The following is a 14,236-nucleotide window of genomic DNA, read 5'->3' as shown; positions in this document are numbered from 1 at the left end:
CTATGTAAAATCTTCAAATAAACTGTTAAACTGTAAATATCGATTAGATTTTTTGAAAACTGTAATAACAATGATATCATTCCGGATTTTCTGAGGTTCCGAATTCCCAAAACCGAAGTTTTTTTCAGATCAAGCGGTGCACAGCTTTCAGATTAAGCTCTTAAGGAAAGAAATAAGTCGTGCGGAACAAGGCCGTAGATTGTTCGAGGAAAAACTTGGAGAGGATAGGGGCATTCTCAGGAAAGAGGTGAACTATTGCCTTCAATTGTGTACAGCATTAGACAGGAAATGAGAGATCATTCCGAATTGATTAGCAAAAGACTTAATGACAAGTTAGCGAAGCTGTCTGAGAAACAAGACAGGCCTTTGCGGAATGGATCTTATAATAATGTTGTTACACTGGACGGTGTTGAACTGCCGAAATTTGTCCTGGACGTTTTATCGTTAGGTCCAAAGCATCTAGTCAGGGACAAATTTAATGAAGTGCACTTCCTTGCGGATGTAGACAGATTAGATCGGGAGTTAAGGGAGAACAACACTCAGGGTGAAAAGTTATGTGAAATAGAATCGTCTGCCAAATGGTACGCCAAGAGTGTACGTGAGACACCAATGGATAGAGGGGTTAAAAAAGCTAATGATTTTTTGAAAGATCAAAAATTACTAGCTGTACCTTTTGATAAAGATTGCGGTTTTTGTGTTATGAAACAGATAACATACTCGGATAAGCTAACTGAAATCTTGAGCTCCAATCAGTTCGAGCCTCGTAATGGAGAAAGTGATGATTCAACAATAAGAACGGAAAAACTGATAAATAGCAGTTTGCATCAATTAATGAAACAGGGAGAGATAAGTGAAAAGATTTATCACAGGTTCAGGACAACTGGATCGCTACCGGCTAGGCTTTATGGACTCGCTGAGGTACATAAAATTGGTACGCCGCTTCGGCCTGTTCTTTCAATAACCGGTAGCAGTTACGAGAACCTCGATAAATTTCTCTCTCCCTTTTTCGAGAAGTTACTAGGTGCAAATATTGAGACTAACTCGAAAGATGCCAAAGCAGCTCTAGAGGCTACCAAATTGGTTGAAGATGAGCTAGTACCGGTTGAGGAGGCAATTGAAATTGCGCTAAAAGACCTGTAATTCAGTGACGAGGTACCTGAGATTCCGAGGTCAGCTATGAAGAGCCTTTTGAGACTAGCCGTAACGAATGTTCACTTTAAGTGTAATAAAATTTGGTACACTCAACCGGACGGTTTAGCAATGGGTGCTTCGCTGGCGGTAATTTTGGCAAATTTGTGGATGAAATCCTTTGAAAAATCTTTGCAGAAACCAAAAAAGGGAAGGCAGATTAAAACTCCAGACACAAAGTTGATATGCATTGACTGTAACCAACGCATTACTTTCCGACGGAAAGGAGATGAGTGGGAATATTGCAAAAACTGGTTGCATGCAAAATGCCAAGGTATCACTGACACAGAATATAACACCAAGCAGGAAATTGTCTGGATCTGTTCCTATTGTGCAGAAGAAGGTAGAAAAGAGGAGACACTGGAATTGAAATTATTCAAGAGGTATGTGGATGACATAGTGTGCACGATAAAGGGAACCCTCTAGATTACCTTGAATAGGCAAACTCTCTTCACATGAACTTACAATTCACTCTTGAGACACAAAATGGAAGTGGAGACCTGGCATTCCTAGATCTAAACATAAACCTAAACGAAGATAGAAAAATCAGCTGTCATTACTATCAAAAATCAACTGACATCGGCATAATCCTAAATTTCCGTAGCTGTGCACCGTTACAACATAAGAGAAATGTGATTCAAGGTACTGTGCATAGGATTTTTAATGCGACCAGTGACTGGCAATCCTTTGATGTAGCTCTTAAGAAAAATCAAGAGATCTGGACTGAAAATCAATACCCAAAGGAGTGGTCCTCCAGTATTATTCATGAGACGTTGGATAAAACAGTCATGAAGGAAAAGGTCACAACAAAACCACCCCAAAACAAATAACATATTAAAAAATTTAAAAGTCTTAACAATAGGGAGCATAAACCTAGGTTTTTTGTTCAATACAGAAGAAATATCACGCAAAAGTTTGCAAGTAGACTGAAAAAATTGTGTGATATTCATATCATTTTCACAAAAAGAAAGCTAAGAACTTGCTTGCCCACCCTGAAATCACCTTCTGATAAGAATCTGAAATCCCATGAAGTACTAGTTCAAATACAAAAATCTGACTTTTGAAATTCAAAAAATATTCTGGTACATGTTAATTCAAAATTGTCAACCCCAAAAAGTAAAAAATAAAAACAGATAGGAAAGAAAGTAAAAATCCCTTTTCAGGAATAAAACGCATTATACCCAGGATTTTCATAAAATACGGAATAAAAAATGAATTGATTTTAGTGTAAAAAGTGTAAATAAAATGTTGTAAATATGATTTTAACTGTAAACAATTTCAGAATTTCGATGTTACTTTAACTCATGTCTTAGAATTATAGTCAAAAACAAGTTTATATACTTTGTAAATGATTTCATTTAATTTTTTAAACCTGACGATGAACGCAATGTTCGAAAACGTTCGTTTTATTTAATCAATTTAATTTTTAATTGACAATTACTTCTCTGCATCGTTTCTAAAGCACTTTACGTCTCGGATGTAAGCTGGCCAAACAGTTTAAAGTCAAAGACTATCTAATTTAAGAACTAAAAATGTTGAACAAATGTTAGATTTAAAAGTTACAGTGTTAGAGTTACAGAGATAAAGGTTTGAGGAGTAAATTTATGAGAACTGTTGTTAAAAAGTTGAATAAGAAATTTTAATGTTTGGAGAAAGACAGCTGATTTAATGAATTGAGATTTTAATTATGGTGGTTGGTTGTCTTCATATCAATGGTTACTTTATCTGATTTTATTTTCACCATTTTCTTTAATCGGTTTAGGATTTTCTCATGATTCTTCTTACCCGCATGAGTCGCCGTTAGTTAAGCTAACAGATAAAAGGTTTACCTGCTTGACGAATCCTGTAAATAACAAACATTCCTCGACCTATCCCGTCAAGAACAAACAATCCTTGACTTATCCCGTCAAGGTCGAGCTCCGTGATGATTCCCCTCATAAATTATGAGGCTTTTGCTTTTTCTGTTAAAATCCGGTTTACTATTGTTTACAATTTGTTTCTCTTGTTTAATTTTAGTTGTAAAAATTTTGAATGGTGTCTGCAATTTGTAAATTGCAAGCATGTCATACTTTCTGACTTTCTGTTCTTAGGGTTACTACACTGCCTCCCTCTGAAAAATGAGTGCTCCACTCATTCAGAAGCTTCTTCATGGGTCCATATTTGAGTTCAAAGACGATTCTGCTTTCTCTATATTGTATTTATAATAAAAACTCCTGGAATTCTTGTCCTCCATAATATTCTTTGCCTTCAAAACAATCTTGAAGAAGTCTTCTCGACCACCCTTTTCCGGATGACACAGCAAGTATAACGTTTTGTATTGTTTCAAAATTGTTGTGGTTGTTGCCCCCTGTGCCAGGAACTGCTACTCGTTCAGGTTTGGTGGTCGACTGAAAAGGCTTTGTGCATTTACAGCCTCCAGCCTCCAATGGATGCCCTTTCTTGACGTCTGCTTCGTTTTCACCCAACTTCGAAGATTTCAGATATCCTCGTCGGCATTTCAACTCCCGAGCTAAACACTCCCGCTCATCTACTAGAGCGACATATTCCCTTGATTTGCTTTCTGTATCGCTTTTAGTATCCTCTCTGTCCAACATATCAGCATGCCTCCTGCAGGACTCCCACTGAATCCGATAGTTTACAAGTAATATTTTTGTCTATAGAAAATGCTTGTGTAAATTTGACCTTCTAGATTTAAAAGCCGATCCCCAGCAGTTCCCAGCCTTTAGCTGGTGTTTATCTTCTGCTACCACTCTTCAATTTCGCCTCGCAGCTCAATCAGTTCCATCACAACGAAACAAGCTCTGTCTACAATATTGAGTGGTTGAAGCTGCGTCAAGGGTACTACATAATATTTATTGGACGTCACTCCAACAATCCTGTAAACCTGGTGCCTAACAATTGACTTTACTTCGCAGAGTTCACATAGATAACAGCAGTAATTGCTAATTTCTCACTCATTCTGTCATTCCTGCAGATTACAAAATGCAATTAATCCAATGTATCAAATTAAGTTTTGGCTATTTCGGGAATAGATCTTTTACATCTACAAGGTTTGGGTCCCGTCACAGTGTTCAACTGTGGTCCTTTTTCTTGTCAAATTTTGTTCCCTAGAACGTTGTTTGAGATAATATAGACACCCTAATTGCCCCATTGGGTTAATGGGTTGCAGTGCAACTATATGGTTGGTGTCACTGCGTAGCATGTTGATTGACAGGAAGACACGCGTGACACAAATAATTATTTTAAGCCGATAAAAATATTCATCGAACTTATGGTGACTTCCCTGGCCACATGCCAGATTTAATTCTATTTATTACCAAGGTTATTAAAAATTCAGAGTTCGTTTCTCTTATGCCACTGGTGCCGTATCTGAAATCTAAATTGAAATACTCTTTGTTGTCATGTTCAAATGAGCCCTTTTGTCCCAGGAAGACCCCTCTCCCTGTTATTCTTTTTTTCGAGTGTCTTAACCTTTGAGTTGTCTTGCTAAGTTCAAAGTCATCATCATTAAACAGTCCTTCTATTGTTGCAATACTTGACTAATTGACCTAACTCTGTGATTGGACATGTCATCCGGTTTGTCAATCAGTTCTAGTTGTCGGACATATGTAATCCCTGAACCGTTTTGCAACTCAAGTGTATTCAGGTGCAAAGGGTTGCAATTCTTTATTGTAAATTTTTTTATAGAACATTTTAGAATCGGAGTCTATGTAACGTAACCCTTCTGAACTATTGTCAGAAGATACCCTAACTGGTACTTCCTCAGTACAAAACGAGTCTTCTATAACGCAGACGACAACTTTAATTCTTTTTTGGACATAAAGTACTCCTCCGCTCCTTCCAAGTGTAGTAACAGATATTTTGGTTAATCCAAGAAAATTTGGTGAGCGTTTCCATTTATTGGTGTAGTTAGAATCATAGCTCTCTACATTTTTTCTATGTAACAATTCAAAAGTTCTGTTTTATTTAAATTCTCGAACAAAACTCGAAAATCCCACACAAAAAGTTGATCTAGCTTTTTGTCCCTGAGATCTATCTCAGTTATATCTGTTGGTAAAAAATTACGTTCCGTGATCCTCAGGCTTTTATTTGTCTAATAGAAGTTTCTGTTGTTTGTTTCAAAACGTTGAAAGTCGTCTAACTGCTTGGTATTGTTTTCTACCTGAACTCCTGAATTTCTCTTTCCGTATAACTTGCTTGTCAAATATCTATTGTTTCCAGCGTTGTTTATCTTTGCTGTTGTCGAGTTCGAAAATTTAACTATCGTAAACACAATTGGTTTGTATCTTGGTCAAATATATATTGTACTGAATTGAATTCAAACGTATCTCCTTGATAAAACAGGGTTTCCTCTAGTTTCAGAGGGTCTTTAAAATATTACCAATTTCCGTCAGTTGTTTCCCTAGTTTGAATGAACAGGGTTCCCGTGAATTTTGCGGCATTTAAATGATGTTACCTTTTTGTTTTTCACCTTTTGGATTAAGTCAGTCTAAGGGTAAAAATTGTTCGCTCTTTTCTCCTCTTCAACTTTCATGAACGTTTTTTGATATTTTCTTCACAAACTCCGAATCGCTTCTGCCACCAACCATCCCATTAGGTGTTTCTTTAGGAGCAATAAATTCAAAGTCATCGAGTCACGGTAACAACAATTTGTGTCATTGCCAAGGTTTTTGACAGACTGATTCTTTTAAAGGCTATAACTTTGGAATTATTTGTCTTATCTCGTTGAAATATGTTGCATAGTCTTACCAACCACTTTTTTTCAGCCCAGCTACAGTATATGTGGATCTGCAAATGCAGTATTTGAATTTACTCTTGCTGTTCTCAGAGTAGACGAGTCCTCCTTGGTTTATCTGTTCCTCATCAATATGTGACGTTTGGCATATGGTCCGTTCAGACATGGCAAATTTTTTCGTCTGGAGAATGTTCTCAAAGTCATAAACCACAATCTCTGAGAGTTCTGAAAAACTTAATATGCTAACCAATTGGAGAAATTTCAGGTTCAGCTGCACGTTCGCACATGAGTTCCAGGCCCTCTGCATTTTGTCGTTTCACCCTTTTTTTTAAAAAATACGTCCTTATATAATGTTCCCTCTGAATTGTTATCTTTGATTTAAAAAAATAGTTCTTCAAATTACGAGGTCTTTATATGCCCGACGAACTTCTTGTTTGATATCGTTTTACGTTAATATTCTGCAGGGTAGAAATCGTGCTTCTGTTTGGAAATTCTTTGCTTTCACTTCTTGCGGTTGTTTCCACCAGGCAGTCACGCTTCTGCAGTGTGACAACTTTGGGCGCAGGTATCCTTTGTGCTCCAGTTCTCTTTGTTTATGTTGGTAGTTAAGGATTAATTGTACTCCCACCCCTTGGTGTTTGAAACAATTCCACCTTGAATGTCTCATTATGAATTTCAGTTATATGTTAATTTGACTATTATTCCATTCAAGAATAATTTATTTTCTTCTGTGTCATTCAATTTTGGAGCGACTAATTTCCACTCTTCGCTTTTTAATATTTTTTTCAGTGGTTGCACTTCTACTGTTAAACCGTTTGATTCTATCGTAATAATATTTTTGTTGTCTTTTTTTATTTACAGATTTTCAATAACAAAGTTAAATTTTTGTTTATTTCACGTATGATTTGCGGTCCACTGTAAAAGGATTTAAATTTCTTTGTCTGGTCAGTTTTTTTAGAAATACTAAATCACCTATTGCATTTTGTGGTCAAAGTATGCTACGCTCATAATAGGTTTTTTGTGTTTCTTGCTTCACGTTCATGTTTTCCCGTACCAGTTCATGGCACGTTTGTAGTTCGTTCTTCAAGCAACCGATAAAATCACTAAAGTTCGGGTATGTTTTGGTTTGTAATGTTTGATACATGCAATCAATGGACAGAGCGCATGATCGTCAAAAAAGGAGGTAAAAAAGTTTGTACTTGTTCACAGAGTGAATTGATGATCTGTGCGCCATCATTTCTAGCGGAAAGTAGTCGTTTCAGGTGTTGTGATGGTCACCAAAAAATTTTGCAAGACTCTCTTTGATTTTGCGATTGGTGCCGCTATCATTGCGTTTCCTTGAGGATGATAAGTTGTTGTTGATAACCTGTTAATTCCCAGCTCTTTACAGTTGCTTTAAAACTAAATCTTGAAACCCATACGTTTGCAAAGGCCTTAGCTACCTGGTTGAGTTTTTTGGTTAATCATGGGAATTGCTTCATACCATTGTGTAAACTGACCTCCAATTAACAGAAAGTTTTTGCTTCCACATGACTTAGAAAAAAATCCCATAATGTCCAAGGCAACTTGCCAAAATGGGTGACTTGGTTTCCAAGTTGTCAGGTTGTGTAAGTCTTTCTGGTGTGGCGACTTATTTTGACAGCATACCTTGCATGAACCTACCCTATCGTGAACATCCTTTTTCATCCCGGGCCACTGGAATCGTTCTCGAACCCAATCAAATGTCTTAGCCATACCGAAATGTTCGCAATAATCATGAAGGAAACAAAAAATTTCATCTGAAAGTAATCTTTGAATGACTATTTGTGATAAGTTGTTAAATTCGCCAAAACGTTTGTTTCTCTTAATTAGATAATTTTCTTTTCGTATTTCTCTGAAGTCAGTCCAAAGTTTCCACAACGCCCTGGAGGCTCCAGCGATGTTTTGTTCTTTGAGGACGTTTCCCGTTCTCAATCCAGTTTCTTAGTTTTATAAGTTTGGCTGCATTTTTATAATATTGAACTAGTCGTTCCACAGATTTCCCTACTCCATTGGACCAGACAGTTTTGTCTTCCGTTTGCACTTGGTTCACTTGATCGCAAATCATTGATTTCTTTTTCAGACTCTAGAACTCTCGACAGAATCTTCCTTCCCGCTTAATGTTTGATTTCAAAATCAAACTGTCTAAGTTTTCCTATCCATCTGGCCAATAATCCGTCTGGTTCCTTAAAACTATATAACCACGTGAGGGCCCTACGGTTGATAACAATCAACAACTTCTGTCCCCAAAATTAATTTCTGAAGTGTTGAGTGAAATAAACTATCGCAAAAATTTTTTTTTATTGCAGAGTGGTTTCGTTCAGTTTTGCTGAGAAATTCGCTTGCGTATGCAATAACTCTTTCACCCCTCTTTCACCCCATTGTTGTATTAGGGAAATGCCAAACAGAGAGGCGTAGGTGATTAAGGTATAGAATCCGTGTCATTCGGAAAAAACAAAATTGGTACATTCTGTAGTGCTTGTTTTAGTTGTTTAATTGCTGATTCACACTCATTGCTCCAAGAAAAATGTTGTTTTTTGTTTAATAGCTTATAAAGCGGCTCTGCCATTTTTCATAATCTTATATGAATCTTCTGTAAAAACCAACTAGTGGTAATATAGCTGTTAATTCTTTTATTGTTCGAGAGAGTTTCTTTTCAACGAGTGCCACTACTTTCACCGGATTCACTTTTAGGCCTTTACTTGATACAATGTGTCCAGGAAATGAATCTTTTCCTAAAAGAAATTTTATGTTGAGCCTTTTATTTTCTACTCAGCGTCTTTAAGTCGTCCAAATACGAGAACTAGACGGTTGAGATGCTTCTCAACGGATCTACCGAAGATGATTAAGTTGTCCAGGTAATCTGAAACTACTTCAATAGACAGTCGCGCCTTGATCAACTCTCTTAAATTCTGGAAAGAAAGATCTTGGCGCTGAAACCAAACCCATGAGTAGTCTTTTCCAATTGTAGAGTCCCAATGGCGTTACAAAAGTTGTCAAGTTGACATGATCAGCGACTCTTCATCCAGCGCCATTTGAAAATATTCCAATTTGAAATCGATCTTGGTAAAGTAACAATTTCCGTCTAGAGAGTCAATTACTTTTATTATTCTTGGTGGCCACCAAATGGTTTTATTAAATTGTTTGTTCAAACCTCTGTAATCTATAAGTAGTCTGTAGCTGCCTCCTATTTTTCACCAATATCGATGGTGCTGCCCAATACGAATGGGTTGGTCCAATTAACTTTGCATACTCTAGATCTTTTTTGAACATTTTTTTTCATTGATTTTCTTTTTTCAAAGCTCATACTAAAATAACTTCTTCTGAACGGCTGTGCATCTTTGTTGAGTTTATTTGGTGTTTAATTTTTCCAGAATATCCTAAGTCATTCGAGTTTCGGGAGGAAACTTGTTGATGTCCCATAAACATTTCCTATACTTTCTTTTTCTGCTGGTTATTTAGGTTAGATCCTCCCAAAATTGCGTATTTTTCTATTTGAAATGTTTTCAAAGTTTTGGCTTATTTTGATTTGTGAAAATTGCAATCGAAACTAAGTTTTGTTTGTCTTCAAGATACTTTTCTACTTCAGTGTTTTTATACACGATCACTGGTGCGTCCATTAGATTTAAAACTTTTTTTTATCAAACTAAAACCATCTTTCATTGAAATCATACAGATGACTATAAAAAAGCCAGCTTTTAACTCAAAATCTTAAATTCCTTCTTCTAATCCTTCCACTCCCGGAATTTTTTCTTCGTGTTCATCAGCTAATCTATTTCTCATCAGACATTAGTTTTACTCTGTTTATAACTGTTTTCTCCCGCAATTGCAAATACTTGAAAATCTTGCGTTTTTTGTCGTCAGCGGTGTTGAAACTTTAAACTGAATGCTATTTAATTTCTCTTCGCGTAAGTTCAATACACATTAATTGGTTTTAAGGAAATCGATTCCCAGCAGACATTCTATACCTTCGTCTGCCATTATCACAAATTCTTGTTCATTATCCTGTAGCTTTGGCTGCAACTCTACCAACAGCATTTCTCTTTTCATAATTTTCACTGCCGAGTTATTTGCTGTTAACACTCAGTTTGTGTATGTTTGTACAGTTCCGGGTTTGCCAATTTTTTCGTATGCGAACGTAATCAAAAGCGGTATACTACTTCCACTGTCTTTTAATCCAACGCTCTTGTTCCCATGAAGTATGCTTCTGCGTTTAGGCATTCAATTGATTTTGTCGGACGAACCCTAATGACATTACAGTTCTTGGTGTATTTCTTTTTGAAGGGGCAGTTTCTTTTCAAGTGTTGGGAACTTCCAATTAGGAGAAAATTTCGACAATTCCTCGAACTTTGTCCTTCTTTTTCACAGGTTCTGCACTTGAAACCCTTCTTGTCGTTTCGCCTAAAACGATTCACCGCTTCCGAAATATCTGTCTCTGTGGATAGGTACTGGCTTTGGAAAACGCCGCCAACCACTGAACCCGCGATCGTGTTGTTGTCCTCTGTCTCGTCTGTCATCACCCTACCGTCTCCAAGAACTACTTCGTTCCCTCTATTGATTACGACGGTTGTCAGATGTTTGTCATCTACTGACAATTGGTTCAGCAGCTTGGTGACGGCTTCAACTAATTTTTTCGTTCCATTCCCTCTAATAACCGCAATTTTTGGTGTTTGCTCCTCCTCTTCTGTTTTGGAAGCAGCTTTCAGATGCAACACTTGTTCCAAAACTGTTTCGATTTTCATATCCTTGTCGCCAATTTGCTTCCATAGATCTAACTTCACCTGACTATGTTTCATTCGCTCCAGGAATCTTCTCAAAACCAGATGATCTCTAACATCTTGCGGTCCGTTGGATAAGCCTGTAAAGCCAACTGCTTTGCATCTCCAAGAAAGTCGGTCAGTTCTTCTTCTGGCTGCTGTATGCGGCAAGCTAGTGGCCCCCGGAAAACGACTGGTTTTTCGCTATAGCGTTCTCCAAAAACTTTAACGCACTCATCATAGTTTTCCCTTGTAGTTTGCGGTTAAGTGCGACAGTACTCTAGGGCAGATTATTTTAGCCTATGATAAAAGAAATGTGGCTGTTCATCAAATTGGTTGATTGGATCTCTTTCTATTCTTTTCCACTTTTGTAATTCCGCTAGTAGCTCAAAAAGGCGTCACGTAGCTCTCCCAGTTGTTTGAACCGGTGAACTCATCCAGTAACTGCATTCTTGAAGTCAAACCCGTTGCCATTTTAACGTTCCCTTACTTGTAATAAACCCTTTTTAAGACCTTTTTTGTTTAAGAGACTACTTTATCCTTGAGATTTAGAGGCCTGGTTCGGGGTTTCCAAAGCACTTTGCTTCTCCGATGTAAGCAAAAGAAATAATTTAAAGTCAAAAATTTTATTTATATTAACAGTAGGAAATGTTGAACAAATGTTAGAGTTAAAAGTTACAGAGATGGAGTTACAGAGTTAAAGATTTGAGGAATAAGTTTATGAGAACTGTTGGTAAAGAGATGAATAAGAAATTTTAGTGCTTGGAGAAAGGCAACTGATTTAATGAGTTGAGTTTTTAATTTTGGTGGTTGCATGTGTTTATATCAATGGTTAATTCACTTTGGTTTATCTTTACCTTTTTCCTTAATCCGTTCAGGATTTTCTCATGATTACTTTTACCCGCATGGTTCCTTGTTAGTTAAACTAACAGATAACAGGAGTACCTGCTTGACTAATCCCGTCAAGAACAAACATTCCTTGACGTATCCCGTCAAGTTCGACCTCTGTTTCCTGTTAAAATATTGTTTGCTCTGAATTACAATCTGTTTTTCTTGCTTAATTTTAATTGTAAAAAATTTGAATAATGTCTGCAATTTGTAATTTGCAAGCATGTCATAGTTTCTGTTCCTATGTTTAGAACAGTTGTAGTTTTTCAAAGGTGTTGCAGTTTCGACTTCTGCTTAAGAGTCTCCATTTGCATATGTTTGTCGCGAATAAGTTCAATTACAAGTCAATTAGAGTCCATTTTCTTGTTTAAGCTGGGACAAGAGCAGATAAAACAGTTCTAGAGGTTCTTGGTTCGTCAGTCAGTTGCCGTCAGTCTTTTGCAATCTTGTTTTGGTTATTGGAAGCTCACCTCTTTGGAACTCGCTGATAATGTCAAAGGTATGGCTTTCTCGCTCTTGATGTCATAATTTTTGTTGAGCATGGCTAGTAGTATCAGAACATTGTGCATTTCAAGGCAGAGACCGAGCAGTAGTTGGTTCTCGTTCAAATTCAAGCCTGCTTTTAATAACTAATTAGGTTTTCTCCTAATTAGAACATAACTTGAAGCCTGTTTGAAGCAAGAAAACGAAATTGTGCGATACTTTGAGCTTCTGTAAATGCAGATATATTGGTTTAGAGAAACAGTTTGACACAATGTTTTTACTCCCAACTGTTATAGCAAATGTGATCAGACGCTCAGCGAGTGGTATCATTGTTTATTCGAGGCAATGACAAAAAGCACATCAACACGGAGTAAGCATAGATCTAATTTATTTGCTTCTGTGGAGCACGCCTGCCATATCACATCCAATGGAAAAATTTAACACACTTCGCAAAAACCAAACTTTTTTCAACTATGATTCATTGAGACTAAAGATAGAAATATCGTAAAAAAATCTAGCAGAAGTCATTACCTAGATCAGAAAAAAAAAATGAATAAAAGCTTTCAACTAACGGAACTCTCAAGCGATATAACAGTATTTTAAACCTGATACAAAAATAATTTTCAATTCCGCCACAATTTAATTGGAAGACAGATGTAGCAAACTCTGATGCTATAAAAACTTGTTTTTTTTAAAAAAAAAATTTGATCAGTCTTTATCGTGTAATGGATCTTCAAAAACAATTTGAATTAATTAAGATCGAACGTTCTTACGGTCACAGAAGATTTATTTGTTGAAGTCTGGGAGTCTTTAGTTGTATTGAAGTTGGAGAGATAACTTGCCCGCAGTTTTTCTCGGGAACCATTCAAAAGAACTTGCGAAACTGCTTTTGAGCTAAAGAGAATTTTTAATGACCCCGGAGCCTTTCCTAATGTAATAGTAACAGAGCCATTGGTCCAGTTTTGAAGAACAAAGTTTGCAGGCATATATGGTGAGCTATCGTCTTCTAACAATGTAATGCATTGTCTCTAAAAATCTATAAAAGTTGTGGAACGGCTCAATTGTCATTTTCTTCAAACGACACATAACAGATTCACAATACATTTTTTGTGAAAGAAGATAAACTTTTTTTCAAATCACTGCCTTTTCAGTGCTGAGAACAATCCAGAAAATACCTCAGTTCTCTTCAATTTCTAGAACATTGTTGACAAATTTTATCATGCGTTTTTTTTACGTATAATCAGTTGCATTGGAATAGGATAAAGTTAGTCAAAGTTTTCAAGAGATACCAGAGTGGCGGGCTGCTACACTTTTAAATTGAAAATATGAAACAACAATTTGAAATATGAAAAGAACTCGCCGTTCACCTCAAATAAAGCTAAGGGCTCAATACCCGTGACCCTATTTTTCTTAAATGCATTAACAACTTTCCTTACATTGTCTTTAACTCGATTTTTTCTTTTCGCCGACGAAATCAAATCATTGTGTTTTCAAATATTGGAAACACACACAGTAAGTTAAACAATTACAGAAAGAACCTTTAATTCCGCCCCAATTCAATTGCAGGAAAGATATAGCAATCTCTGATAATGGAAAAGCTTCTCTTTAGTAAAAAAATTTTTGCTCAGCCTTTTTTGTGTAATCGGTCTTCAATATCAATGTGAATTAAAGTAAATTCCTGAACGTATTTACGGTCACAGAATATACAGTTATTGAAGTCTTGAGATCTGATCTTTAGATGTATCGGAGTTGGCAAAACATCTTTCCCGCAGTTTCGGTCAGGAACTGTGTTAAAAAACTAGCGAAACTGCTTTCGAGTTAATGAGAAATCTTAAGCACACCGGAGTCTCTCTAAATGCATGGAAAAAACGCATTCAGCTCAATTTCCAGGAAATATGATTACAAGCATATGTGGTACACTTTCAACCTGTAACATTGTTATGTATTGTTTCAAAATTTCCGGAAAATTTGTTGTACGACTCAATGGTCAGTGTCTTCAAAGAACTCATAGCTGATCCACAATACGTTTTCTGCGAAAGGAGAACGAGTATTCTTCGAATGATGACTCATATGATTAAAGTATGCAAATTCATTGCTGAGAACAATCTAGAAAAGAGCTTATTTTTCAACCAAATTGATCATGGGATTCTTCTACGTGTAAGCAATT

Source organism: Convolutriloba macropyga, chromosome 6 (genome assembly GCF_964194025.1).
Source record: "Convolutriloba macropyga chromosome 6, txConMacr16.3, whole genome shotgun sequence".
Taxonomy (NCBI): Eukaryota; Metazoa; Xenacoelomorpha; order Acoela; family Convolutidae; genus Convolutriloba; species Convolutriloba macropyga.
The sequence above is the reverse complement of the archived record's forward strand: the minus strand, read 5'-3'. Positions refer to the sequence as shown.